Raw genomic sequence first — 11,266 nt, forward strand, 5'->3', positions numbered from 1 at the left:
AAGTAAAGCAAACTGAAGCCAGAAATCTGAAACCCTGAGAATGCACAGCTTAGTACTGCCTGTCAGAAGAGGTGACACTACAGGCCTTCATTGAACAATTAGCCAGAAATTGCATTTACGTAATGTCTTCAAAATGGTGTGAAATGAAGGGGGCTCCAGCCACTTGCCCTATTAGAGCCGAATGAGTGCACATCACAGCCTCCTGTTCATCAGCACTCTGACCACAGTTGTAGCCCCGCCCCCACGCAGGGAAGTTTGTGAGAGTGTCTGCAGCCTGTTAAGGTCCCAGAGGTTATGTAATCTCCCAAACTCTGAATTTCATATGTTCTCATCTTTTTTAAAAAAAAATAATAATGAAAGGAGGCACCTGTCTTATACATAATTAAATTCCATGTGTATTTTTGAGGTTCTCCACATCACTGAGGAGACATTTCCCCTTCGTAGGAGATTACCTTCCGGTGTAAGCTGTGATCCTTTGATTTTTATGTCTCCTCCTTGGAGTTGAGAGGGTCCAGCAGGCCAGGATAATGTATGCATCGCAGGAGTCACTCTGTGTCTCCAGGATTAGCGGCTGGGTCTCTGCAGGGCTGCAGGTGGTCATTTGCCCATTTCTAGCACGCAGCATAGTGAGGAGCTCAGACTGAACCCCGCTGCCCCTTTAAGGAAGAAGCATGCTGAGAGGGCACAGCAGCTGGGTGTGTGTCCAAGCATCTGCACTTCCTCCCAGGACCCTTCCAGTCTCTCCTTCCAGACCTTTTCTTTGTTGACATAGGTATGGGTATTGGAGGCCCACGGCCAAGGTCAGCATTAGGAAAAAAATGTGGGGTGGGCAAAGGACTAAGGGAAAATACATGTATTTTGGAGAGAGTGCTGGATTTAGAACCCAGCTCAGTACTTACTTGGGGTGTGACGCCATTTCTCTCCTTGCCTTCCCCTCTGTGGCCTTGTGAACTGTTTGTAGGGAGATGTCACAATCTCTCTCACCTCCACACCTTTGCATAGTCTCTGCCTTAAAGATCCCCACCCCCCCCACCATTTTTTTCTTTCTTGTCTCCTTCACCTAAGTAGTCATTTCTTGTTTTTAAAATCTCAGCTATGGCTTGGCAGGATAAGCCCTCCCAAGCCCCAGCTGAGGTCCCCGTGGCAAGCAGAGTGAGGGTGCCTGGTGGCTTGGCCTTCTCCAGTGCCTGGTGCCAGGGACAGCATTTTTTTCATGACCAGACACTACGTAGGACATCTTAGTGGCAGAAAATGTCACAAGGGGCAGCCCTGAAGTTCATGTCCAGGTTTAAATACCTGACATGAACAGTTCCTTAACTCCTCACGTTTCTCAGTTTCCTCATTCTGAAAATCGAGGTCATAATAGTTTCTGTTTCATTAAGTGATTGTAAGGATTAAGAGAAAAATAAGGTAAGCACTTCACCCATTACCAGCATGTAGTGAGCAGTCAATGTATGTTTGCTGTTTTTCTCCTCGGTTTTATTTTTCAGTTAGATCCAAATGTATATGCAACATTGTGTTTCCCTGGAAAGAATGTAGAGATCTAAAAAGAAATAATAACATCACCAATCCCAATAACATTTCAAATGCAAATAATAATAATGAAAATATGTTTTTGAATAAGTGAATGAATGAAGTTTGAGTACAATCAGAAAATTTATTACATTGTTCTTGGAGGTATTTCTGTTTTTTTAAAAAATCCTAGGTCATTCATCTTGTCTAATTAATTTGTTATTTTAGTAAATTGTTTATAACAATCTATCATTACCCAGATTGAATTGTAGAATTGAGAATATGACATCTGTAGTCAGACTGCGAGGGATTTTAAATACTATTTATGTGACCTTAGGCAAGATCTTTTCCTCTGTAACTCAGTTCTTTTCACCTGTAAAATGTGCATAATTGTAGTACTTCCTGGGGGGTTGTGACAGGATTTTAAAGGGTCATATTTGTGGAACACATACTTGGTGCTAAAAGAGCTGATAAATGTTCACAGCAGCGGTTGTGACTGTTGTCATTCTTTCTTTGCGGTTATGAATGACCTGCCTCTAAAAAAGGATCTGAGCAGGAGGAACCCCAAAGCAACCGAGTTGACTTGATGGAGGAACCCACTGTGGGTTTTGGCGCTTCGGCACAAAGAAGCAGCTCCGCTTGCAAAAGAGACCAGGAGGGTATCAACCCCCTTCCTCACGGAAAAAGCAAGCAGAAACCACAGAAAGAGTTTGGACTCGGACAGAAGGCGAATGGAGAATCCTGGCTCTGCCCTTTTTTGGAATAATAACCTTGTGACACTGGATAGCTTCCTCAGCTTTGGTTATCTTGAGTTCTTCATCCCTAAAAATTAAGATAATCGCTTCTTCCACCCAGGTTAAGGATTCATGAGATAAGATCAGAGAAGGGGCTGCACACAGTTCCTTTTTCTCCGCAGGGCAGAAGGTATTTCATTTCTTCCTAATAAGTGGTACCTTGGGCTCCAGTGACCATCGATGCAATCTCCAACCATCTGGTGAAAATAGAAGGTCAAGTTGATTCTTCCCCTAATCCCTTTAGTTTCATGAAGTCAGAGGACAAATTATTCCCCTGAGTATAAAAAGCAAAAAGCTTCAGAAATCCAGGAGACTTAAAAAAAAAAATAAAGCTTGATTAAAATGTAAAATGCAGTGTAGATAATTTTACAAAACAGCAGGCAATTAGGAAGCATTTATTAAAGTAGCTGTTAAAGAAATTAGTCATAAAAATGGAGATTTCAAGGTACTTCTCTCTCTCTCATAGATCCCAGAAGAGGCCCAGGCTGCTCTGAATCACTTCCTATCTCAGATCAGAGACAAAGGAAGCCAAAGGAGGCTTCAGAGTCTTAGGGTTCAGAGGCAAGCGGGCATGAATCACTCCACCCGCCAGGTCCCAGTGCCCTACCCTGGAGCCCCAACCCTGCATCCTGTTCCCCAACACTGCCACTTTGCTGCTGTGCATGGAGCGTTTCTGATTATTTCTGATGTGTGAGTGATGGGTGTGTGTGTGTGTGTGTGTGTGTGTGTGTATGTGTATGTAAGAGACCAAGATATTTGGGAGCTTGAGTGTGAGAGCTAAGCCTCTGTTGCCTGCACAGAGTATTACCTTATTCATATTTAACTGTGTTACTACATTGACCCCCAACCCTACCCTCACTCTGCCCTCATATCACCTCTACTCTATACCAAGATCTCTTTTGCATATTCTGCTTTAAGAATTCCTATGTGTTGTGTTTTTTCTCATCTGTTGTAAGGTTCCTCATTGATATCATCGGCTTCGCTAATTAGCTTCCTCAAGTCTGTTCATAGTTCACAGTCAGAACTCTGTACATAGTAGATGCTTCATAAGTGCTTCTTGTTGCACTAATTAGAGTGGAGGCTCCCGAGGGCAAGGTCTGCTGTCTGCATCCTCATCCATCTTCCCTCTGGTCCTTACCCTGCGGGTCCACAGGGCAGAGTTAATGGAGTTTTGGAAGACGGCAGATTTGCAATAGTCCAGTCATCAGTCTAAGCTGCAGAGGCTCCAAATAAACTTCCCAGTCACCAAACCAAATGCTGCTCCCTCAGGCAGCCACCGGATGGATAATCAGGTTGTCATGGCAGCAGAGACCCTTGGAGAAGGCTTTGAATATAGCTGTGAAATAATTGTTTCAAAAGCATTTTGTAACCTTGGATCAGAGAAGTAGAAAAGGGGATGTAGAACCATGTCATTTGCAGAGGCACCAACCAAAGTGAGACGGAACACACTCGGGGCACCTGGAGATTGCTATGCAAGACACCCCGAGATTGATATGCAAGGCACCTGGAGATTGCTATGCAAGACACCCCAAGATTGCTATGCAAGGCAAGTCTGAGAGTGGTCAGGGGGAATCATCATGGCAGCAAGGACTTCTGTGGGTGGCAAAAGAGAAAGAGAAATTAGCTATAAAAATGCCAGACTCTGAAGTGAGATGGAATTTTGGTGGACATTTGTGAAAGGGCCTAGAACATTTGGAAGGCCCACTCTGTGTTGCATCTGCAAGATGACTGAATGCAGGCATTGTGTTTTATCCCAAAATGGAATTAATTAATTAAACATCAGCTTTTATGCAAAAAGATTTTTCCTAGGCTTGAATTCTTGTAAATTTAGGAAATGACTATATAATACTCAGTGATGTAATACACAGTTATATAATATTCAGTTTTATAATAAATTCTTAATGGAACAGAATGAAATGTGTGAAATGTGAACCAAGGGTCTGTTACACTATCCCTTGATGGGTTTTGAAAAGGCTGATGATAAAAATCACATTTTGAGTATAGCAAAAATATAAGTAAAAATATAAGGCTGGTGTGTGGATAAGGTAAAACCTGGAGTTTTTGGATGATCATTTGGTGAGTAAAGCTTCCAAAGAAATAATTATCTTAATCAGCCTCTGAGCTATTTTGGGAGATGTCCGTGAACTTTCTTTCAGCGCCTTATGCATGGCTTGTGCATGCCTCTGAAAATGGCCTTATTGCCCAGTAGAAGAAGCAAGGCTTGTTTGCCTGGTTATGTCTAATTCAGAGCCATATCTAGAACAAGCCTCGTAAATATGTATTAAACCCACTGCAAATGTATTCTACCTGTAACAGAAGATACCCAGAAAGTGGAAGTCACAGGAAACCATATGCAGTTAGCAATATCAAAAGGTGCTCATCATAGCCCACTGGAGACCTGCTTCCCTTGTGATGGGAGTGAAGGGCTGGAACACATGGCCCAGGGTCAGTAGGGGCTGAGTTGGGGGAGCAGAGTGGGGCTCTAGGACGCTTTCTGGTAGCTCTCACTTGAGATCAGTCTCCAAACTCTGCAGAGGGATTTGAGAACAAAGGTAAGGCTATAGAAGCAATAAATTCTTTATCCAAAAAGTCCATCTAGTATCCAGACCACCATATTTGTGAGGGGGGTGACCCCTAAACAAGGCCAAGTCCAAATGAGCAACCAGCCCCAATAGTTGGTGCAGCAGCACCGAAAGGGGAGCAGACAGGAGTGGGTGAGGGGTGTGCAGGAACCTCTGAGGGGTGCACAGGAGGGGGAGGGCTGGGCAGGAGCTGAGGGAGAGTGCAGAGCGACCCCGCAGCTGCCAAGATTCCATCTCCCAGGGAGGGTGCTGTATAAAGATACCAGTGGTGAGTGGGCAGATTCCAGGAAATTCTTCGACTCCTCCTCTAAATATCCTACCATGAACTTTTGCAGAGTAGAAAAATACCTTCTAATTAATGGGATGGGGGTGTTGTGCATAGAATTCAGAGAAATGTGGTTGGTAGAGAAGATTCCACACCTGATCCTGTGACAATAACACCCTTTCTCACTTTATAAATGAACAGAGACTCAGGAATTGTGGGCACAGGAGCCATCCCCTTTGACTGAGCGATCTTTCCCGCAAAGGGGAAAACACAACAGGGCACATGAAACAGGATGGAGTAGGATTCAGGGCATCAATCCTGTCGTGTCCACAAAGGATGCCATCACGGGGACGGCAGAAGATCAGATTAACACGCTAATCCACGTCCACTTCCTGCTGCTGCATCTGAATGACATTCATCAGGCACATGCCATGTTCCCTCTCACGACTTCTCTTCTGTACAGATACTTGGCTTTTAATAGTCAGAGGGGGGAATAATTATATGCGTGAATATGGTACTGGATGAATTCTCTCACCAATCTGAGGGAAGAGGAGGAAGCAACGGGAAAGTGATCCTTCTGTGTTTCCCTTTTTACTTCTTAAACTGAGTTAATGACTTCAGACATCCTGACATGAAAAAATTCACACCTTTCTTCTCAAACCTCAGGGAGGAAGTAAAAGCTGCTCATCACCTACTTTACTTAATTATTGCAGCCTAGTCTTCCACGCTGCCCAAATGTCTCAGAGAGAGACCTGCTTTTACCCTCACCTGCTGCCACTAAGCATGCAGCAGCCGGTGCTACACTAAGACATCATCTCCCGACCAAGCAGAGCCCCGGAGGCAGATTCTGTTCCCAGGAACAGGCCTTCGCTGAGCGTCCGAACATCCAGCTCCATGAGGGGGAGAACCCAAGGTGGAGGCGGCCCTCCAGCCCCGCTCTGAGTGGCCGGCCGGAGTGCCCTGCGTCTCCAGCTCCACTGCCATCATTCACTGGAAAGCTGCAGCCTCAGTGCCCCACCTCTCCTCCTGCTGCCAGAGAAAGAGAGCCAGGCCTGGGCAGCCTGACAAGGGGCACGTTTCTCTGCCTTGAATTATACTCAGCTGCGCAGAGAACCGAGAGCTGGCTGGCTGAAGGGGGCAGCACCCACAATTCCTGCCCCAGCTGTGGTTCTGACACAGCTGCCCGGGCATTGCCAGGTCTGCAGAGCTGACTTTGGTATTTTACACCGTCATGCAGTGTGTTGTGACTGTGGATCGCAGTGCATCTTAGCTCGTTACACGAATCCCCTGGGTCGTGGCAGAACATGGGCCTTCTCCTGGTGAAGCTGAAAGTCCTGGTGTGCAGCGTCACCTTCCTTTGCTGATGCAAGCACTGTCCGTACATGTGGGAATGTGTGTGTGTGAATGTATATGTGATGTGTATGCGTACATGTGAATACAGGTATTCCTGCTTTCCGAAACTTTGCTTTTCGCCACTTCGCTTTAGCCAGCCTGCGTTGGCACCTGTTTTTGCCAACCGAAAACTCCGCAGAGGATTCTTGCCTTTACAGAAAAAGGTGAAAAGTGAGAGTACGTTCAGCCTTTGTTTCCCACCAGCTGTGGTAGTGGCAGCACACACCCCACAGGGAGAGGGGCCCCACCGAGCTCCTTCCTGGGACCCACACTCCGTGTCTCAGCATCAAGCACCAGAGCTCTGAACTGGGGCTGTGGGCATCTGGGCTTTATCTCTGTTTATTCTGTGCATCTGTCAGCAGATGTGTCCTATGGCATCAGAAAAGCCTAAGGGCCCGTAAGGGTGTCGCACTTAGAGCAATCCTGGACATAAGCAAGCATTTTGATAGTGATGAACGAAATAGAGACATTGTACGTGCATTGAGTTTTGTTTCAGGGGATGCTATGTTTCCATGCAAATTCATGGTCATTGCATCTTCACTGTGAGCCATTTTGTCTGAGGAAACTTTCCTAGGACTCTACTTTCAGAGAGCAGGGGGGACCTGTCCATGTGTATTGGTTGAGTCTCTAACTAACCTGTATGCTGCAGAATGCTAATCTCAGAGGAGGGCTGTATCAGCCAGGTGCAGATTAGCCACTTTAACAAACAAACCCCCAAATGAATGATAGCTCAAACCCAGTGTAAGATATTTCTAACTCATGGAAAGTTCAAAAGAGGTATCTTTGGTCCCCAGGTGGCTCTCCTCCAGTTCACAATTCAGGAAGCTAAGCTCCTCCCACCTGGTGGCTCCATCTCTAACGCCTGCCTCCGGGAATTGTGCGGAATTGGCTGCATCAAGCTGGTGGGAAGCGAAAAGCCTGCAGCACCGCATGCTGGAGATGCTCATGGGCCAGGACAAACATCACTTTTGCTCACACTCCATTGGCTAGAATCATCAGGTCACATGGCCACGCCTAACTGCAAAGGAGGCTGGGAGGTGCAGTCAAGCCCAGTGCCCACAAGAAGAGAGAATAGGTTCCATGACAACTAGCCAGTCCCTGCCCCAGGGACAGTGCAGAAATATAGGGCGTGGCCTGCATTTCATAGAGCTGATCACTCTGTTGGGAAAATAGACCCTACATACGGAAGCAATTCTGCAGTTGAGCACTTCAGATAAAGGGCCAAATGGGGGAGTGGTGTGATCCAGCTGCGTGAGGACCGCACTGTCGCTGGGGATGACAGGCCACCTCACAAGTGGGGTGTCAGTGCAGTTCTGGAAAAGGACAGTTTTAGACCAGTTGGCAGGAGAAGGGCGAGTGTGGCATGGGAAGAAAGACAAAAGCATCTGCTCAGAAGTGAGAGGGATCATTCCATAACAAGGAATCCTGTCTGGCAAGGAAGGAGGCAAAGACTTTCATCATCAAAGAAAGCATTTGAGCTAAAAGATCGCACTGACCTCTGGTTTGGAAATGTGTCTCTTTCTAAGATCAAGTGCAATCTCAGTTACTGAGATAATGTAAGAGATGCTATGAGGTCAATTTCAGACCTATACTGAATAATCTTGCTACCTCCATGTCTAAAGCATTTAAAAAAATCAGATCTAAATCCAGGATTTACCCAGATTCACCGGTTAAAGATTTCAAGTTTGGAGTATTGCAGCTGAGAGGTTTTATCCCGATAGACACTAACAGTAAACATGAACTATAGATAGGTGTGTGATGCAGAATTTGTCCTTTAAGCAAGTGGGCTTTTTAAAAAGAAGTCATGGTATTCTCCTGTCAATTATACTTCCTGAAAATAACTTAAAATTTTTTTATTCAAGTATATTTGGCATACAATATTATATAGTTTCAGGTGTACAATATAGTGATTCAACATTTATATTCCTTATGATGTGATCACCACAATAAGTCTAGTAACCATCTGTCACCATACAAAGTTATTACAATATTATTGATGGTATTCGCTGTGCTCTACACTACATCCCTGTGGCTTACTTATTTTATAAATAGAAATTTGTACCTCATATTCCTCTTCACCTTTTTCACTCATCCCCAACCCTCACCTCTGGCAGGCATTAGTTTGTTCTATGAGTCTGTTTCTGTTTTGTTTTATATTTTGTTTTGTTGTGGGGTTTTTTTATTCCACATTTAAGTGAAATTATACAACATTTTTCTTTGTCTGACTTACTTCACCTAGCATAATACCCTCTAGGTTCATCCATGTTGTCACGAATGGCAAGATTTCTTTTTTATGACTAATATTTCCTTGTATATGTATCACATCTCTATCAATTTTTAAATGGACACCTAGATTGCTTTCATATCTTGCTATTGTAAATAATGCTGCAGTAAACATAGGGGTGTGTTATTTTTTTTTGAACAAATACTCAGAAATGGAATTGCTGTGTCCTAAGGCAAATCCATTTTTAATTGTTTGAGGAACCTCCACACTGTTTTCCACAGTGGCTGCACCAATTTGCAATTCCACTAACAGTGCACAAGGATTCCCTTTTCTCTAAATCCTCTCCAACACTTGTTGTTTGTTGACTTTTTGAAGATAGCCATTCTGACAGGTGTGAGGTGATACCTCATTGTGGTTTTGAATTGCATTTCTCTGATGATTAGTGATGTTGAGCTTCTTTTCATGTCTGTTGGCCATCCGTATGTCTTCTTTGGAGAAATGTCTACTCAGGTGCTTTGCCCAAATTTTAATCAGATTATTTGTTGTTGTTTTTATGCTCAGTTGTGTGAGTTCCTGACATATTTTGGATATCCCTTATCAAGTATATCATTTGCAAATATCTTCTTCCATTCAGTGAGCTGTCTTTTTGTTTTGTTGATGGTTTCCTTCGCTGTGCACAAGATTTTCATTTTAATATAGTTCCATTTGTTTATTTTTGCTTTTGTTTCCCTTGCCCAAGGAGACAGATCCAAAAAGATATTGCTTTTATTGTATTTCTCATATTTATGTTCTATCTACTTTTCCCTGAGACCCAAATTAAGTCCGATGACATCACAGTGCCAGTTTGAAAGTGATGTGCTTGCTCTCTGCCCTTGGACTCTCTCTGGTTCTCTTCCTCTGTCCCAGAGAATATGTTTATTATAAAATTACATATACGTATACATGTGGAAATGTAGCCTTCCATTAAAATTCTTATTATAAGAAATGTAACATTTATGGGCTTATTAGTTTTGTGGCTACTTAAGGGACATTGTGTGAAAGAATAATATTTACCTACCATTTTCTTGCCCACAGCCTTAACACAGAAGTAGATTTATTTTCCAAGTCCATTTTTATTTGCCTTACATATCAGGAAACTATAACAACAAATGATTCATTTGTGCCTTAAGCCTTTAAGAAATTAACTACCACCAACTGAGTTATAACAATTAATTGATGCAAGGCTGTGTGAATTTCAGCATACTATCTTATTTATTATGCTTTCTGTCCATGGCAATACCTCTGCCTACCTGTGTGGTGGGTCAGGTAGCCAGCTCCATCCCTCCATTACAGGTGAGGAATCTGAGATTGAGATGTGCAGTTATAGTCCCGAGATCTGGGCAAACCTGTGCCTCTGACAGGGCTGGAACTCAGGGCACCTAGCCCCTTGCCCTAGGATCTGTCCCCTTTCCAGCGTGACCGTACCTATATCTGTGGAGGAAACTGGACATTTGGATAATAACCGCTGAAATGTAGCTTCATTTAGGAGGATGGGTTTACACACACACATATTCATGCAGAGAGCGAAGGATGACATCATATCTGATAAGAAGGAGTGAAGTGTAACCATGAACTGAATGAGAAGTCAAATAACTAATCTATAAGGACTCTTCCCCCAAATCACATGATGTACCACTCAGATTCATTATTTTTGGTTGAATGTCATTTCCCATAACTTCTTGGACTGTTTGCATATTGATAAATGTATTTTTAGGTTTCAGAACATTATAATTCTTTGGGCACTTTCCCAATCTTTAAACCTTATATGTTGGTGGGGAAAATATAAAGCCATCTTTTTTCTTCATAGAGTACAGTAAGCATCTGTGGGGTACTTACTGACTATTACACATTGTGACAGGTCCTGGGGATTAAATAATCTGTGCCCCCAGAAAGCTCAGATTGTACAGGGAGCTTGAGGTAAGGACTATAAAAATTGGGCAGAAACAACATCCTGGTTCTAGTTACCTACAGATGCCTTAGCTTTGTTGAAGAAATTAGATTTTTCTAAATAACAAGCAACCAGTTTAGGACTTATGCCCTTTTGGTGAAATAAACTCCACCAACATGGGCTGAAAGAAGCGAGAGTGAAGGTCTGAGGCAAGTGGTGAGGAAGCTGCACCGAGAACAGATCCCTCGCAGAGAAAATGCCTTCGCTCCTGCAGAGGGAGCAGTACCTCCTCCCACAGCCCCAGCTCAGGTTCAGCACAGGTTCCCCAGGTTCAGCCCCAGGGGGTCGGCTGGGGAACAGAGCAAATGCGTCTCATTGTAGTGGGGTTTCCTGTCCCTGCTGACAACAGGGTGGATCTCCTGGGACAGAGTGATCCGTGTGGCAGCCCCTGCTCCAAGGTGACCCTATCATTAATGAGTGACAGGGAATCTCAGTCATTTCCCGATCAGCATCAGAGTGCAGCGAGGCCTTCCCGGGGAGGACCAGAAAGAGGAAAGCTTTTCGGGAGGG

At 44.1% G+C, this 11,266-nt stretch overlaps 1 protein-coding gene across 1 annotated transcript in view; it reads left to right on the forward strand.

Moving 5' to 3' along the window:
- Positions 1-11,266, forward strand: part of NCKAP5 (NCK-associated protein 5) — an 890,249-nt gene that overhangs the window by 741,162 nt on the left and 137,821 nt on the right. The window lies entirely within an intron of this gene.

Source organism: Myotis brandtii, unplaced genomic scaffold, assembly GCF_000412655.1.
Source record: "Myotis brandtii unplaced genomic scaffold, ASM41265v1 scaffold431, whole genome shotgun sequence".
Taxonomy (NCBI): domain Eukaryota; kingdom Metazoa; phylum Chordata; class Mammalia; order Chiroptera; family Vespertilionidae; genus Myotis; species Myotis brandtii.